The 13937-nt window shown below is 44.5% G+C and overlaps 1 protein-coding gene across 3 annotated transcripts in view; it reads right to left on the bottom strand.

Annotated features, from left to right (window-relative positions):
- Positions 1-13937, bottom strand: part of MTHFD1L (methylenetetrahydrofolate dehydrogenase (NADP+ dependent) 1 like) — a 253716-nt gene that overhangs the window by 15606 nt on the left and 224173 nt on the right. For 2 of the 3 annotated variants that reach the window (XR_014065473.1, XR_014065482.1), the window contains exon 30: positions 13463-13701. The exons of the other annotated variant lie outside the window; for it this stretch is intronic. The gene's annotated coding sequence lies outside the window, so the exon portion shown is untranslated. Of the gene's footprint in view, positions 1-13462; positions 13702-13937 lie in introns of those variants that run through there. 3 annotated transcript variants of the gene reach the window in all.

Here is a 13937-nt window from a genome sequence, read left to right as displayed (position 1 = left end):
CCTATTGATTTAGGCCTTCAGTTCCTGAATGTGGAAAAAGAACGAACTTGGTACCTTTTGCCCCTTCTCAACTTCACAGTAGAACTGAAGTAGCGGAATTTAGACAGAAAGGATCTCGGAGACTACGAGTTTCCTAGGGCTGCCAAACAAACTGGATGATTTGACAGAAATGTTTGTTGCACAGTTCTGGAATTTAGAAACCTGAAATTACAATTCTGGGTATCTTCTCTCCAAAACCCACAGGGGAGCACCCTTCCTTGCCTCTCCTCTACCTGCTGGGACAGCAGCAGCCCTTGGCGTTCTTTGACTTGCAGGCGCCTCACTCTGCTCTCTGCCTCTGTGGTCACAGGCCATCTCCTCCCTTGTGTGTATCTGGCTCAGGCTAGTGCCCCGTCGCTTTAGTCATGTCCAACTCTTTGCGACCCCATGGCCTGTAGCCCACAAGGCTCCTCTGTCTGTGGGATTCTCCAGGCAAGAATTCTGGAGTGGGTTGCCGTTTCCTTCCTAGGGATCTTCTTAACCCAAGAATTGAGCCTGCATCTCCTGGGTCTCCTACATCGGCAGGTGGGTTCTCTACCACTAGCGCTGCCTGGGAAGCCCAAATATGTCAGTTGTGTTGGATTAAGGGTCTATTCTTACTCCACTATGACTTCGTCTTAACTCATTACATCTGCAATGACCTTATTTCCAAAGAAGGTCAAATTTTGAGATACTGTGTGTTAGGACTTGATATCTTTTGGGGGATTCCTCGGTGGCTCAGAGGTGAGGAATCTGCCTGCAATGCAGAAGTCAGACGTGGGTTTGATCGCTGGGTCAGAAATATCCCCTGGAGGAGGAAATAGCTACCTACTCCAGAATTCTTGCCTAGAGAATCCCATGGACAGAGGAGCCTGGAGGGCTGCAGCCCTTAGCCATTGCAGAGAGTTGAACACAGCTGATCTCGCATCTTTTGGGGATACAATTCAACCCATAACAGAGGCCATCTCATCTCGCCAACTTTTACAGCTGTTTGTTTCTAAGGGAAGTTAACATCTCTGAGGTTGAGTTGGGGAGTAAACTTGTATGAAATGGTGCATTATTATCTTCTACTCTAGAAACCCATCTTCCTCTAGATTAGGCTGAAAGGAATTCTTGGCTTATAGAGACAAAAGAAGACTGAAGCAACCAGACTGAGAGAGGTCAGAGTTTTAGTTAGGTCTCAGAAGCTACCGGAACAAGGGGCTAGAGTGGGTCAGGATTTCTTTTATTCTCTACTTTTGGTTTCATTCTTTCCAAAGAGAAGATTGCTCCCATGGTAGGTAACATGGCTGCTGTCTGTTCTTAAGTTTTACCCTTCAACTCTCTAGCACTAGAAAGGACTGCCTTCAAGGCTGGATGTCAGGGTCAGACACCCTGCAGGAGAGAGCCAACTGCCCATGGGGACAGGGATGCCTTGCCATGGACCAATGAACTTTGACTGGTGGGATGGAGTCTCGATAAAAACAAGGTAGATCCTGCAGTAGCCATGCAGATATGGACAACTGGAGAATGGAACCAAGCAGACGGTATTACAGATGTCCACTGTAAAAGATAATTCAGGACAGGAAAGTCCAATTTTTAATGTAAATTATCCAGATGGGTCCCAATGCTGGTTCATATTCACTAGAGAAATGACACCATTCTCTATTTCATGTCATTTAGTACATCAGGTTTCTATCTGTGCCCCAGGGCAAGGACCCATGACATTTACAAAATCTGAATTCAGATAATAATTTCAGGTTAATTTGAAAATTGACTAGGTCATATGTCTTTGCATACATGGTTTTTGTCCTTTTGTGGCCGAAGTGGAGTTTTAATATCAATTTATGCATCCAGGATTTATTTGTAAAAATAGAGTTTCAAGTCAATTAGTAATATTCACTAGAGTTTTAAAGCGATCTTTTATAAAGTCCCTATTTTAGCAAAGATATCTTTCCTTTAATTTATTTTGAAGCTTTTAACTGTGAGAAATAAGCAACTATGCAAATGCCAGTTCACTACCAGACTATAGAGAGCACATTGAATGTATTGCTTCCTCCTAGATTATCAATACTGGTTTTTTTGCTAAATCAATTATAAAAGGCAAAAGCAAGTTTTACCTGCTTCTGCTAAACTACAGAGACCAGTGATTATGGCAGCACGATCTTTTCCCTACCAAAGTCAAATTCTCAAGATCATAAGTGGCAGATGTCTCTAGCAAGCACCATACCTGAATCCCAGCTGCTGAAGGGACATTTTCGTCTGGTTCCAAGTGGGCACCCCACACCCAATTTGTGCAAAAGCAACATAACTCTCTGCCTTCTCTGGGAATCCTTCCCTCATGTGGCTTTATTGTCTTCCTTGAAGATCAAGTCCAGGGCTGAGATAGCTCTTTCCCCTCACCCTGTCTTCTGTGAGTCGCCGGAATTTGGTCCATGGTACTGCCTGTATCAGTGGTTCCCAAACTTGGCTGAATGTTAAATGAATTTAGATTTGAAGTCCTATTTCTGGAGACTCTGAGTCAGTAGATCTAGAGGCGGCCTGAAGATCTGCTTTTAAAGTACATTTCCTGGGACTTCCCTGGTGCTCCAATGGTTAAGAATCCGCCTTCCAATGCAGGGGATGAGGGTTTGATCCCTGGTTGGGGATCTAAGATCCCACATGCTGCTCTGAAACAGGAGAAACCACAACTAAAGAGCTTGCATGTGCCTCAAGTAGAGAAAACCTGCATGCTGCAATGAAGAACCCAGGCACCACAATGAAGACGTGGCATAGCCGAAATAAAAGTAAATAAATAAAGTACATTTCCTAGGTGATCAGGTGACTCCCAGGATTTAGGAGTCAATGTCCTAAATAGCTCCATTGACACTGCTACTACCTTCTTTCAGCCCCCACTGCTCTAGCCCCACATTGCCATCTAGATCCACCCTCTAACCCAGTCATCCATGACAACACGTGCATTTAAATGCCTACGTTTCCCAGACACTCTGCCAATCAGTGGAAGCTCAAAGATGAATCAAATATATCCCTCCTTTCAGGACAACTTTTTAGTGTGGGAAATGACCCAGGAAAAATCATGTTCTGTTCATGAGATCGGTGTTCTAACCAGGAGAATAGGAAGTACCCTGAGGACCCCAAAGTGGGACGGGTTGACTCAACCTTAGACTGTCTCGGAAAGCTTCCCAGAGAAAGTGAAGCTGAATTTAGGATTAAGATGAGTTTGTCAGAGAGGGAAGAAAGGAGAGGATACTCTAGACAACGTAAGCAGGGGAATAAGACAACTTGGGTGGTGTTTTAGATTTATTACCAGACTTTCTTTTGGAACCACACTTCAGAACCTCTGCCAGCCCTATTTGAAAGCTCTGGGTGGTTCTCCACTGTCTTGGACATCAACTCCTAACTACGTGGTCTCGTATTCAAGGTCCTTGGTGATTCAGCCTCTCTTTATCATCATCACCTCTCCTCCCTTCCTGTGCTCTGGTCACAGTGGATGATGGGCTTTCCTTTTAAAAAAGCTGTGATCTTATTTCTCCAAGATGGTTCCCACCCTTCATCTTTCAGTTTTCCTCTGTCCTTTTCTTCTGCCTTTAATTTTGCCCACTCTCATTTTTAACAGTCCGTTTCTTCACCTTTCATTTCAAGAGACAAATGCACAATGGCCAGATTAGAGTCTAAAATGGGAACTCTGATTCAGCACCTGTAGCAACCTGCTCAGGAAACCAACACTTTGTCTGCAACAACTTGTCCAGGAAGCCACCCTGCTGTAAGTCAGACTTGTAGGAAACTCAAGTGTCATCTCTAGTGACAATTCAGGGAGCTGAACAATAACTTAACAATAGATCCCAAGTGGCCAGGACTTCACTGGTGATTGATAGCATCTTTAATTTTTGTCCCACTTCTGGCTTAGGATCAATTAGAAACAGCCAAATATGTACTCCAAGCTGACCACATGGATGCCCAGCTGTAGTTAGCCACCTACAACTTCTTTGGAACAGAGGTCTCCACCAGGGCACAACTGAAGCCTTCCCCCTCTTCTGCTTGCCCTTGAGTCTGCCAAATGTAAGTGATGGTGGCATAGATTCTTTTGGCATGGCAAGCTCTTAATAGATAGCCTTTGCTTTCTTTTGCTTTTCTTATTTACTCATTCTTTTTTTTTTTTTTGCCACACCATATAGCATGTGGGATCCTAGTTCCCTGCTGCTGCTGCTACTAAGTCGCGTCAGTTGTGTCCGACTCTGTGCGACCCCATAGACGGCAGCCCACCAAGCTCCGCTGTCCCTGGGATTCTCCAGGCAAGAACACTGGAGTGGGTTGCCATTTCCTTCTCCAATGCGTGAAAGTGAAGTCACTCAGTCGTGTCCGACTCTTAGCGACCCCATGGACTGCAGCCTACCAGGCTCCTCTGTCCATGGGATTTTCCAGGCAAGAGCACTGGAGTGGGGTGCATCGCCTTCTCCGCTAGTTCCCTCACCAGGGATCAAACCTGCACCCCCTGCATTGGAAGCTCAGAGTCTTAACCACTGGACCACCAGAGAAGTCCCCACTTTTCTTATTTGATTGGTCACTTCCACAATTTATGAAATTGTTAAACACACACAAACACACGATTTTGTCACTGGTCCCTATTTTTAGTACATTCAAAGAAATGCCTTTTTATTTCTTTCCTTTCAAAAATCAGTTCCCTAACCTACACAGAAAACGACTAATCTTCACACCAGCCTATAGATAAATGGTCAGCTGCCCCAGATCACTATGGGAATCTTCTAGTCCATTTTATCACAGCTCTGTTCTTCCAGGAAGGAGGCAAAGACCTCCCGGGCACCTTCTATAGACCCTTGAGCAGTCTTTTGGGCCAGTCTCCTAAGGGCTTGTCCTGTCATTTCTTTCTGCTCTCTTTAACCCTTAAATATCAGATCCCCTACAGTTTGAATCTCAGCTTTTCAAGACTTCGAGAAATCTGATTAAGCAGCATAGTCTGCCAACCTGGTAGGACTATGCTGGTAGGACAAAGTTCTGCAAAATGAACTATTTTATTCTAAAGCGGAGTTTTGAAAAGCTTTAGTGGCTTTTTCTTTTTTTTTTTTTAATTATGTATTTATTCATTTATTTATGTATTTTTGGCCATTTTGGTTCTCTGTTGCCGCGTGCAGGCTTTGTCTGGTTGTGGTGAATGGGAGGCTACTCTTCATTGTGGTTAGCGGGCTTCTCATTGAGGTGGCTTCTCTTGTTACCAAGCACAGGCTCTAGAGTGTGCGGGCTCAGTAGTTGTGGCACAGGGGCTTAGTTGCTTCGAGGCATGTGGGATCATCCCAGACCAAGGATCGAACCTGTGTCCTCTGCATTGACAGGCGGATTCTTAACCACTAAACCACCAGGGAAGTCCCTTTAGTGGCTTTTTCACTGATGCAGAACAGTATCCAGGTTTGTGAGCCTATCACCCAACATGGCTTCATTTCCAGCCACTGTTCTCCCACCAGGATCCTGTGCTCCGGGCACAATGAACTATCCAACCCCAGGGCACGTCTCCTCCCAACTGTCTCTGTCTCCTGGTTTCTCCTGCCTGAGATGTTCTTCTGCCTGCCCTGTGTGAGTGGTTGGTCACATCTCTCGTTCTTCAAGTCCAGCACCTACTGTGGGAAGAGCAAGTGTGGGGAATCATTTTGTGCTTCATTACTTCCCAGCATGGGAGGCTGACATGCTGCTTCACCTTTCTGAGTCTGTTTTATCATTTGTAAACCAGGTTTAATAAAAATTACCAGAAAGGTCTGAGGATTTAAAGAGAAAAATGCTTCTTAAAACATTTCCAGCTTAATGCTTTCTTTCTTGACATGGGTGGTTACACAGGCATTTGCTTTGTGATAATTCATTGAACTGTGTATTTATGTTTGTGTGCTTTTCTATGTGTGTGTTGACGTCAATGAAAGAGAAACAACTGTCTAGTCCAGCTTAGTAGGGTCTTGATAAATATTGTAAATATTAGTTGTCTTTCCTCTTTCTCCTTTTCTGCTGGAGGGCAGACAACCCAGTGTTGGGTTGGGTAGTTAATGTGGAAACAACAGATCAAAATCTGCAGAAGTCTAAATGTGCTGTATTGAAGAAACCAGAGAATTAAGAGGAAAGTTAACAGGAATCAATTTACAGGATGTTCAGGAGGAAACAATGCAGTAACGAGTGAGAAATGTGCTGTAAGAGAACTTGTTATGAAAAAGCTCAGAGGGTTCAGCTGACTGCAAACTTGATCTGAGTCAATTGTCTAACTTGGTCACTAAGCTCTATGTCCTTCTGTAAAACAAATAAGCAAATAAAATCCAAACCAGCTAGGACAAAATGGAAATCTCAACACAATTCTGAGTTTCAGTAGACATGTAATGGGCTTCCCTGGTGGCTCAGTGATAAAGAATCTGCCTGCAATGCAGGAGAGATGAATTCGATCTCTGGGTTGGGAAGATCCTTTCAAGAAAGAAATGGCGACCCATGTTAGTATTCTTGCCTGGGAAACCCCATGGACAGAGGAGCTTGGCAGACTACAGTCCATGGGGGTCACAAAAGAATCAGATACAACTTAGCAACTAAACAACAACAACATATGTGTAATACTCAGATCTTGGAGGGTAAATGAACCCATTGACTCCTATACCTGTATTGTGCGCTTTTGGTCATGAAACCCCATTCTTTTTTTCTTTTTGGCCAGGCATCACGGCTTATGGGATCTTAATTCTCTGACCAGGAATTGAACCTGAGCCTTTAGCAGTAAGAGTGTGGATTCCTAACCACTGGACCACCAGGGAAGTCCTTTTGAAAGCCTGTAAGATGAGCCGAGGTCAATGACCAGATACAGAGGTCCATGGCTATGATGCTAAGAACGGCCTAAACCCATGTTATGTGAAGATCTGGAGAATTTAGCCTTAAGAAAATACGTGGAGGCTAACTGGCAGGGCTTAATAGATATAAAAGGATTCTTTCAAGAGTGATTGGATTTATTCTATGTAGTTTCCTAAGGGAAAACTGGAATCAGTAGGTGAAAGTCTGGAAGAAATTTTGGATCATATTAAGGAATGAGGTTACTCATGACAGAGGCAACTTGAAAATAGAATGGATTACCTGCCTGTCATTGGCAGAATTTAAGCAGAAGCTTTATGTTATGTATCCTGTGTAGTGGAGATGAAATTTTGGGGGGGATGGGATGATAGAGTATATGCCTTCTAGTATAGGTTGAATTATGCACTCCCCTCCCCCCAAAGATATGTTGATGTCTTTTCTTTTTTTAAGATGCGTTGAAGTCTTAACTGCTGGTACCTGTGAATATGTCCTTATTTGGAAGTAAGCTCTTTGCAGATGTAATCAAATTAAGATGAGGGACTTCCTTGGTGGTCTAGTGGTTAAGAATCTGCCTGCCAACACAGGGGATGCTGATTTGATCCCTGGTCCATGAAGATCCCACATGCTGTGAAGCAGCTAAGCCTGTGCACCACAACTGCTGAAGCCTATACTCTCCGAAACTAGAGAAAGCTCTCATATAGCAATGAAGGCCCAGTGCAGCCAAAATAAAATAAAATTAAAAAAATTAAGATGAGGTCATTAGGGTGAATCATAATTTAATGGTTCCAATGATTTTATGGTTTATAAAGAAGAGATATAGCAGCAGAGACTGAGAAGGTTGTGTGAAGACACAGATGCTTAGCGGGAAGAAGGCTAAGTGACAACCGCAGCAGAAACAGGGGTTGTGCAGCAACAAGCCAAGGAAGGCCAAGATCACAGGCAATGATCAGTTCTACCGATACCTTGATCTCAAAGCTGTAAGAGAACACATTTCTGTTGTTTTGGGACTTCCCTGGTGGTCCACTGGTTAACACTCCACCTTTCAATGCAGAGGGCAAGGGTTTGATCCCTGGTCAGGGAATTAAGGTCCCACATGTCACATGGTGTGGTCAAAAAATAAAAATAAAATTCTGTTGCTTTAAGCCACCTAGTTTGTGTACTTGTGACAGCCGGTCTGGGTGTTTAATATACCTTTCAAAATTCGTGGCCTCTGAATTGTTTGTTGTCTCTGAATCATTACTAGTCAGGTAGCAATAATATAGATAGGCCTGCCTTACAGGCTGTGTCTGGCCAGTTGGTATCTGTGGCCCTCTGCAGCCACCCCCGTGGTGACAGTCTTACTCCCAGATGCGCTGGTGGTTGGTGGCCCCACACACCCAGCATTGCCCTGAACCCCTGGGAGACTCTATGCCAGGTTCCTTCCTCTCTTTCCAGTCCTGCTCTCAGGCCCAGTAGAGCCTAGGACTCAGAGTTTGGGAGGTCTCTGAGGTCCAGGGTCAAGTTCAGGAAGTGACCAGAGTTCTGTCTTGCTTATGGTAGGAATCAGTATGCTTTGGGAGCTCTAGCCCAGACTATACGGATAAAAGGCATCCTGAATTGCTAATGACTCACCTGCAAGTGAACTTCGGGAACACGATCATTTGTGAATTCAGGGACAGCCTGTCTCTGACACTCAGGCCCAATTTATAGATAAGGCTATAACATTGCAGCATATTGTAACATTCAACAGTTCAGAAACATGCTGAAAGAGCTCATAAAGCAACTCATTTTTCCTCCCACTGAAACTCAGGAATGTCCTTGGAGGACTTTTGCTGAGATAGTGAATGATTTGCTTTTCAAAAAACTGTAAATCAGGACCTCCATGTGATTCTCGGAAAAGAGCAGCTTATCACATGCAGGGTTTCTCTGGGGCCTGAATCTCCTTCCATGGGGGAGAAGCAGACAGGGCCTCCGTAGGCTAGGACCCAGATCCAGAGAGGGAGGGTGTGAGGAAGGGTTCCCCCAGAAAAGCAAGTATGACTTGGTGCTCTCTCTGACCTCCTTGAAGAGACAGCAAGAGCTTGAGTTCTAGAACCTACAATCCACTGTGTTCTTGATGCAGTGTGTGTCCTTTCAGTTCACCTCCCTGCACCCACCTTGGCCCCACAGCTCACCTTCATCGCTTTTATTGTTGTTCAGTTGCTAAGTCATGTCCGACTCTTTGCCCCGCCCCCTCGAACTGCAGCACACCAGGCTTCCCAGTCCTTCACTATCTCCCTGAGTTTGCTCAAATTCATGTCCCTTGAGTCAGTGATGCCATCGAACCATCTCATCTTCTGTCATCCCTTTCTCCTCCCGCTGTCAATCTTTCCCAGCATCAGGGTCTTTTTCCAATGAGTCAACTCTTTGCATTAGGTGGTCAAAATATTGGGGCTTCATGTTCAACATCAGTCCTTCCAATGAACATTACATATTGAGGTTCCACATAAGATTGCATTTTTAAATCAATTTTTAATTGAAGCATAGTTGATTTACAATGTTGTGTTAATTTCTGCTCTGCAGCAAAATGACTTAGATATATGTATATACATTCTTTTTTTAAAAAATATTCTTTTCCATCATGGTTTATCAGAGGTCACTGAATATAGTTCTCTGTGCTATACAAGAAGACTTTGTTGTTTATACATTCTATACACAAAAGCTTACATCTGCTGACCCCAGCCTCCTACTCCATCCCTCCCCTAACTCCTTCCCAACAGGCAATCACCAGTCTCTTTTCTATGTCCATGATTCGGCTTCTGTTTCATAGGTAGGTCATTTGTGTCATATTTTAGATTCCACAGATAAGTGATATCATATGGTGTTTGGCTCTCTCTTTCTGACTTACTTCACTTAGTATGATAATCTCTAGCTCCTTCCATGTTGCTGCAAATGGCTTTATTGTTTTAAAGGCTGAGTAGTATTCCATTCTATGTACGTACCACATCTTCTTTACCCACTCATCTGTCCAGGGATATTTAGGTTGTGAATAGTTTTGCTATGAATGTACGGGCGCGTGTATCTTTTTGAATTGGAGTCTCGTCTGGATTTGTGCCCAGGAGTGGGGTTGCTGGATCATATGGTACCTCTGTTTTCAGTTTTCTGAGGAACTTCCATTCTGTTTTCCACAGTGGCTGCACCAACTTACATCCTCACCAACAGTGTTAGGAGGATAATAGTTCAGTGCTAACACGCATGTGTGTAACCAATTTGGAAACCACTCCTTATGGTCTGGAAGAACATTGCAATGGATTGAATGACAACCCCCAAAACACCTATGCCCTTGCCTTAACCCCTGGATCCTGTGATGTGAACTTATTTGGATAAAGCATCTTAGCAGATGTAATTAAGAATCTGGAGCTGAGATTATCTTGGATTGTCTGGGTGGACTTTAAATCCAGTGACAACTATCCTTACAAGAGACAGAAGAGAAGACAGATGCAGAGAAGAGAGGAGAAAGCCGTGAAAAGACAGAGGCAGAGATAGGAATGACGCAGCCACGAGCTAAGGGATGCCTGACCTCCAGAAGCTGGAAGAGACAAGGAATTGATTCTCTCCCCTGGAGACTTCAGAGGGAGCCTGGCCCTGCTGACCCCATGATTTTGGACCTCTGCCCTCCAGAATTGAGAGGATAAATTTCTGTTGCGTACAAGCCTCCAGGTTTGTTGCAGCAGTCACAGGAAACTAGTTAGAACCATCATAGGCATTTGAGCATACCTAAAAGACGAGAGTGGTGAATCCTGCATGTTACTAACCCTGGGACCTACCCATTCTTGGCGTACACCAGTGATTTTAGCCTCACGTTAAAAGGAATATTATGATTCTACTTCTGGAAATCTATCCTAAGGAAATAACTAAGAAAACATGCAAGGATTTAATGCTAAATATATTTACCACAGTGCTGTTTGGAATAAACGAAAGCTGGAAACAATATGAATGTCTTACCATAGGGGATTAATTAAATAATAATTGTGGTGTAGCCATACAAAAGAATCCTATGTAGCTATTAAAATAGCATTACAGAAATGTAACTATTGATGTGGAAAGATGTTACCAATTTACGTGTATAAAAATACATTACCATATGATCTCATTAAAAAACACATAAATGCATGTGTTGATATTATGTATATATATCAATATACAGAAAAATCTAAAAGGAAATATCAACAGTGGTTTTTCCTTGAGAAAGCAGGTCTTTTAGGTTCTTTTCTTTATGTTGTCTGTAATTAATACGTAATTTATAATAAGAGTGAAAAGTATCTGTAATAATAGCAATACTCATAAAAAGCAATTAAAGATGTTTCATTTAGGGGAAGAAAAAAGCTGACACTTGTCATCAGTCACATGGGTGGGGGGGTTGTTATTTTGCCACGTTGGGGATTTAGGAAGATGCACACGTGAAAGGGTTAATCTAGCACCAAGAGAGCCCTCACTCTTGGGAGGTCAGAAATTGATGCTGGCTGTTAGAGTGTCAGGAGTAAGCTAATCAGTAGAAGATGCTAAATCAGACAAATGTAGGACTTCTCAGAACCTTCTACATGCTCACACTCTGCACATCTCCAAGAGATGGATGAGGTTATAATTTCCCTCTTGCCTTATTTGATCACCGAGCCAGGAGCATATGATAGTATTCCTGCTCTGAGAAGCACAGCTGGGGAAATTTGGAATACTATCTGACATACATCAGTTTAATTAAGTGAGGAGAAAAATCCACCCAGATAAGAAACGCGGTAGAAAGGTTTCAGTTCCTAGATTGCTGAGAAAGGCAGGCTGTTCCCTGGGAGCCATCAACTGAACACAAGCAGTGTCCTAAGGCAGAATTAAAAGTCTGACAAATAAGAGTGAGAAGTCGAGTGGACCGGCTGTCGATGGCGGTTTGGGCTCTGCATTTGAGAAGGAATGTGGACATTTTGGAGAATCCTAAGAACCTTAAACAGCAGGCGATTATGTTATATGAGGGATGAGCCAAAAGGAATGAAAGCATCGACAGGCCTCAGCCCAATGTGATCTAAGTCCAAGTGTTAGCGCACAGAAAAGAAGCCCGCCAGCAGCTGCCTTCCTGGTGCTGACTGCCGGGGAGACAGCCAGCCCTTTCCTGAAAAGGGAGGAACATGTTTGGCTCCACGTGGAGGAGCTGTAGCTCCCATACTGCCTCCCCATCAGGCTGACTTACCTGGCCTCCCCTTTCTGCCGAAGTCGACCACACACACGTACCTCATTCCACTGCACTTGGTTTTGCTGCGTTTTGTACAAATGGAAGGTCTGTGGTAGCCCCACATCGAGTAAGTCTATCCTAGCTATTTCTCCAATGGCATTTGTTCACTGCATGTCTCTGTGTCACATGTTGGTAATTTTTGCAATATTTCAACCTTTTCCTAACTACGTGCAGCAATGCTGGTGGCTCAGACAATGAAGAAGCTGCCTGCGGTGCAGGGACCCAGATTCGATCTCTGGGTTAGGAAGATACCTGTGCAGGGAATGGCAACTCACTCCAGTCTTCTTGCCTGGAGAATCCCGTGGACAGAGGAGATACATACAGTCCATAGGGTCACAAAGAGTTGGACACGACTGAGTGACTTAACACTTTCACTTTCATGGTGATCTGTGATCAGTGATCTTTAATGTTACGACTACAACTTGCTGAAGGCTCAGATGATGTTAACATTTTTTAAGCAATAAAGTTTTTTTAATAAAGACACAAATATAGTTTTTTTAGACATAATGCTACACTCTTAATAGACAACAGTACAGAGTAAGCATCACTTGTATATGTACCAGGAAACCAGAAAACTCACCTGACTCTCTTCACTGCAATATTTACTTTATTTCCGTGGTCTGGAAGCTAACTTGTCATCTCTCTGAGGCCTGCCTGTCGTTCTGAGTTTGGCTTTTCTTTCTCTACATTTTTTTTCTTTTCTCCGCAAAATGAGCCTTTAGGAACCCGAAGGCATGAGCCATATTTACAAGCCCGTCTCAGGCTGCTGGGGACAAAGGGCAGCGGGGGCTGGGTGTCCAGCCCTGGCCTGTACCGGATGCGGGAGCCTGGGACCCACGGGAGTGCGAGGGGGCATCCTGTGTCCGATGACACCGCCAGGTTCTCACTTCCTGCCGCTCCGCTCCCCGCAGAGGTCTGGCTGCTGATTGCCGGCCTCCTTCCTGTTGTCCTTCCCTCCACCCGGTACAAGTCATCAGCTTGAGGGCAGCTGAGGTGCCTTGTGCAGGTGGCGTTTGGCTCTTTATGGCTCTTCATTCATGTTCTCTCCAAGCCTCCCTGGGGGCTAAGGTCCACCGCTGCCCAGAAACCCAGCACAGCCCCCGCCCCAGAGCACTTCTGCGCCCTCCCCACTCCCACCTCATTCAAGGCTCTTGCAGGAAGACTACCTGGGCAGTTTTTTGGTTTTTTTTTTTTTTAATATTTATTTTTATTTATTTGGCTCCTCCAGGTCTTCGTTGCAGCCTGCAGGATCCTTAGCTGTGGCCTGCAAACTCTTAGTTGCAGCATGTGCGATCTAGTTCCCTGACCAGGGATTGAACTCCGGGCCCCCTGCCTTGCAAGTGTGTAGCCTTAGCCACTGGACCACCAGGGAACTGGCTCCTCCCCCCGGAGACTGTGATGGAGGGGGGGTCCAGGTTAAAGTGCATCTGTATTTATTAAAACAAACCAAAGCCCAAGTGATTTGTGACGGAGATCCACTGACAGCAGGTCATCAGCTGCACATGGGCACAGCTGGAGTCTTCATTCTTCCCCTCCCCCCAGGTCTAATCGAAATCCTATTTATATTATCATTTACTTAATGTTTCTCAAGTATGTCCTCTTCTCTTCATTTCCAATGCAACTGGATGGATAGAGGCCAAACTCTTAGTCTATAGGAAGTAACAGAATGTCTGAATAATCGACTGTCCAAACAAAGATACTTTAGTGAGTGAGGGGGACGCTACTGATAATTATGCTGAGAAATAGGCAACACCAAGCTGGATGCAGGCAGGCCCTCCACGATCTGGCCCCTCTCTGGCCTCCTCTGAAGACTCCCCTCCTGGACCCCCACCATGCTCCACTGCCATGGACAACAGGCCCGCTGTACTACTCCAGATTCCTTAAT

Source organism: Giraffa tippelskirchi, chromosome 9, assembly GCF_054371585.1.
Source record: "Giraffa tippelskirchi isolate mGirTip1 chromosome 9, T2T-mGirTip1v1.2.pri, whole genome shotgun sequence".
In the NCBI taxonomy this organism is placed as follows: domain Eukaryota; kingdom Metazoa; phylum Chordata; class Mammalia; order Artiodactyla; family Giraffidae; genus Giraffa; species Giraffa tippelskirchi.
The sequence above is the reverse complement of the archived record's forward strand: the minus strand, read 5'-3'. Positions and strand labels throughout refer to the sequence as shown.